The sequence below is a fragment of the Schistocerca piceifrons genome, unplaced genomic scaffold (genome assembly GCF_021461385.2).
Source record: "Schistocerca piceifrons isolate TAMUIC-IGC-003096 unplaced genomic scaffold, iqSchPice1.1 HiC_scaffold_1544, whole genome shotgun sequence".
Lineage (NCBI taxonomy): Eukaryota > Metazoa > Arthropoda > Insecta > Orthoptera > Acrididae > Schistocerca > Schistocerca piceifrons.
In genome coordinates, this window is record NW_025727396.1 from 10,309,629 (window position 1) to 10,314,220 (window position 4,592).

Consider the following 4,592-nt stretch of genomic DNA (forward strand, 5'->3'; position numbering starts at 1 on the left):
GTAAAGTTTGGAAGGTAGGAGGCGAGATACTGGCAGAAGTAAAGCTGTGAGTACCGGGCGTGAGTCGTGCTTCGGTAGCTCAGATGGTAGAGCACTTGCCCGCGAAAGGCAAAGGTCCCGAGTTCGAGTCTCGGTCGGGCACACAGTTTTAATGTGCCAGGAAGTTTCATATCAGCGCACACTCCGCTGCAGAGTGAAAATCTCATTCTGGAAACATCACCCAGGCTGTGGCTAAGCCATGTCTCCGCTATATCCTTTCTTTCAGGAGTGCTAGTTCTGCAAAGTTCGCAGGAGAGCTTTTGTAAAGTTTGGAAGGTAGGAGGCGAGATACTGGCAGTAGTAAAGCTGTGAGTACCGGGCGTGAGTCGTGCTTCGGTAGCTCAGATGGTAGAGCACTTGCCCTCGAAAGGCAAAGGCCCCGAGTTCGAGTCTCGGTCGGGCACACAGTTTTAATCTGCCAGGAAGTTTCAGTGTTCTTGTACTTAAGTCGCCATTGTGCCTTTTCTATTTAATTCCGATTCTATTTCTGTGTTTCGTCGTCAATACGAAGGTCCAAGGGATATAGTAAACCTGAAGTGAAGCATCGGAATCTGTAACTAGTGACAAAGAAATGGTTCAAAACATAGACAATTAGAACTGTCAGTCTTCTTGTACTTAAGTCGACATTGTGCCTTTGTATATTAATTCCGATGCAATTTCTGTCTTTCATCGTCAATAAGAAGGTCCAAGGGATACAGTAAACCTGAAGTGTAGCATCGGAATCTATAACTAGAGTCACAGGAATGGTTCAAAACATAGACAGTTAGAAGGGTCAGTCTTTCTGTACTTAAGTCGGCATTGTGCCTTTTCTATTTAATTACGATGCAATTTCTGTGTTTTGTCGCCAATAAGAAGGTCAGAGGGATACAGTAAACCTGAAGTGAAGCATTGGAATCTAAAACTAGTGCCACAGGAATGGTTCAAAACATACACAGCAAGAAGAGTCAGTCATGTTGTACTTAAGTCGGCATTGTGCTTTTTTGTATTTAATTCCGATGCAATTTCTGTGTTTCATCGTCAATAACAAGGTCCAAGGGATACAGTAAACCTGAAGTGAAGCATCGGAATCTATAACTAGTGTCACAGTTATGGTTCAAAACATAGACAGTAAGAAGAGTCAGTCTTCTTGTACTGATGTCGGCATTGTGCCTTTTGTATTTAATTCCGATGCAATTTCTGTGTTTCTTCGTCAAAAAGAAAGTCCAAGGAATACAGCAAACATATAGTAAAGCATCGGAATCTAAAACCGATCTCACAGGAAATGTTCAAATCATAGTCAGTAAGAAGACTCAGTCTTCTTATACTTAAGTCGGCATTGTGCCTTTTGTATTTAATTCCGATGCACTTTCTGTCTTTCATCATCAATAAGAAGGGCCAAGGGATATAGTAAACATATAGTGGAGCATCGGAATCTAAAACTGGTCTCATAGGAAATGTTCACAACATAGTCAGTAAGAAGAGTAAGTCTTCTTGTACTTGTTTCTATTTAATTCCGATGCAATTTCTGTGTTTCATCGTCAATAAGAATGTCAGAGGGATACAGTAAACCTGAATGAAGCATCGGAATCTATAACTAGTGTCACAGGAATGGTTCAAAGCATAGACAGTAGGAAGAGTCAGTCTACTTGCACTTAAGTCGGCATTGTGCCTTTTCTATTTAATTCCGATGCAATTTCTGTGTTTCGTCGTCAATAAGAAGGTCCAAGAGATACAGTAAACCTGAAGTGAAGCATCGGAATCTGTATCTAGTGTCACAGGAAAGGTTCAAAACATAGACGGTAAGAAGAGTCAGTCTTCTTGTACATGAGTCGGCATTGTGCATTTTGTATTTAATTCCGATGCAATTACTGTGTTTCATCGTCAATAAGAAGGTCAGAGGAATACAGTAAACCTGAAGTGAAGCATCGGAATCTATAACTAGTGTCACAGGAATGGTTCAAAACATACACAGTCGGAAGAGTCAGTCTTCTTGTACTTAAGTCGGCATTGTGCCTTTTGTATGTAATTCCGATGCAATTTCTGTGTTTCATCGTCAACTAGAAGGTCAAAGGGATACAGTAAACATATAGTGAAGCATCGGAATCAAAAACTGGTCTCACAGGAAATGTTGAAATCATAGTCAGTAAGAAGCGTAAGTCTTCTTGTACTTATGTCGGCATTGTGCATTTTCTATTTAATTCCAATGCAATTTCTGTGTTTCGTCGTCAATAAGGATGTCCAAGGGATACAGTAATCCTGAAGTGAAGCATCGGAATCTATAACTAGTGCCACAGGTATGGTTCAAAACATAGACAGTTGAAAGAGTCAGTCTTCTTGTATTTAAGTCGTCATTGTGCCTTTTCTATTTAATTCCGATGCAATTTCTGTGTTTCGTCGTCAATACGAAGGTCCAAGGGATACAGTACACCTGAAGTGAAGCATCGGAATCTAAAACCGGTCTCACAGGAAAGGTTCAAAGCATAGCAAGCAAGAAGAGCTAGTCATCTTGTATTTGAGTCAGCATTGTGCCTTTTGTAACTAATTCCGATGCAATTTCTGTGTTTCATCGTCAATAACAAGGTCGAAGGGATACAGTAAACCTGAAGTGAAGGATCGGAATCTATAACTAGTGTCACAGTTATGGTTCAAAACATAGACTGTAAGAAGAGTCAGTCTTCTTGTACTGATGTCGGCATTGTGCCTTTTGTATTTAATTCCGATGCAATTTCTGTGTTTCTTCGTCAAAAAGAAAGTCCAAGGAATACAGCAAACATATAGTGAAGCATCGGAATCTAAAACTGATCTCACAGGAAATGTTCAAATCATAGTCAGTAAGAAGAGTCAGTCTTCTTATACTTAAGTCGGCATTGTGCCTTTTGTATTTAATTCCGATGCACTTTCTGTGTTTCATCATCAATAAGATGGACCAAGGGATATAGTAAACATATATTGAAGCATCGGAATCTAAAACTTGTCTCATAGGAAATGTTCACAACATAGTCAGTAAGAAGAGTCAGTCTTCTTGTACGTAAGTCGGCACTGTGCCGTTTCTATTTTATTCCGATACAATTTCCGTGTTTCATCGTCAATAAGAATGTCAGAGGGATACAGTAAACCTGAAGGGAAGCATCGGAATCTATAACTAGTGTCACAGGAATGGTTCAAAGCTAGACAGTAGGAAGAGTCAGTCTTCTTGTACTGAAGTCGGCATTGTGCCTTTTCTATTTAATTCCGATGCAATTTCTGTGTTTCGTCGTCAATAAGAAGGTCCAAGGGATACAGTAAACCTGAAGTGAAGCATCGGAATCTGTATCTAGTGTCACAGGAAAGGTTCAAAACATAGACGGTAAGAAGAGTCAGTCTTCTTGTACATGAGTCGGCATTGTGCATTTTGTATTTAATTCCGATGCAATTACTGTGTTTCATCGTCAATAAGAAGGTCAGAGGAATACAGTATACCTGAAGTGAAGCATCGGAATCTATAACTAGTGTCACAGGAATGGTTCAAACATACACAGTAGGAAGAGTCAGTCTTCTTGTACTTAAGTCGGCATTGTGCCTTTTGTATGTAATTCCGATGCAATTTCTGTGTTTCATCGTCAACTAGAAAGTCCAATTGATACAGTAAACATATAGTGAAGCATCGGAATCTAAAACTGGTCTCACAGGAAATGTTGAAATCATAGTCAGTAAGTAGCGTCAGTCTTTTTATACTTATGTCGGCATTGTGCATTTTCTATTTAATTCCAATCCAATTTCTGTGTTTCGTCGTCAATAAGGACGTCCAAGGGATACAGTAATCCTGAAGTGAAGCATCAGAATCTAAAACCGGCCTCACAGGAAAGGTTCAAAACATAGAGAGTAAGAAGAGCAAGTCATCTTGTATTTGAGTCGGCATTGTGCCTTTTGTATTTTTTTCCGATGCAATTTCTGTGTTTCAGCGTCAATAAGAAGGTCAGAGGGATACAGTGAACCTGAAGTGTAGCATCGGAATATATAACTACTGTCACAGGAATGGTTAAAACATAGACAGTACGAAGAGTCAGTCTTGTTGTACTTAAGTCGGCATTGTGCCTTTTGTATTTAATCCCGATTCAATTTCTGTGTTTCGTCGTCAATAAGAAGGTCCAAGGGATACAGTAAACCTGAGGTGTAGCGTCGGAATCTGTTACTAGTGTCACAGGAGTGGTTCAAAACATAGACAGTAAGAAGAGTCTGTCTTCTTGTACTTAAGTCGGCATTGTGCCTTTTGTATTTAATTGCGATGCTATTTCTGTGTTTCATCGTCGATAAGAAGGTCCAAAGGATACAGTAAACCTGAAGTGAAGCATCGGAACCTATAACTAGTGTCAATTTAATTGCACAAAACGTAGACAGTAGGAAGAGTCAGTCATCTTGTACTTTAGTCGGCATTGTACCTTTTGTATTTATTTCCGATGCAAATTCTGTGTTTCATCGTCAATAAGAAGGTCCAAAGGATACAGTAAACCTGAAGTGAAGCATCGGAATCGATAACTAGTGTCACAGGAATGGTTCAAAACATAGACAGTAAGAAGAGTGAGTCTTCCTGTACA

General features: G+C 39.8%; 1 non-coding gene across 1 annotated transcript; it reads left to right on the forward strand.

Moving 5' to 3' along the window:
- The first annotated feature begins 368 nt into the window (after positions 1-368).
- Positions 369-443, forward strand: Trnas-cga. Its single transcript has one exon. It is a non-coding gene; the product is annotated as a tRNA-Ser (tRNA).
- The last annotated feature ends 4,149 nt before the right edge of the window (positions 444-4,592 follow it).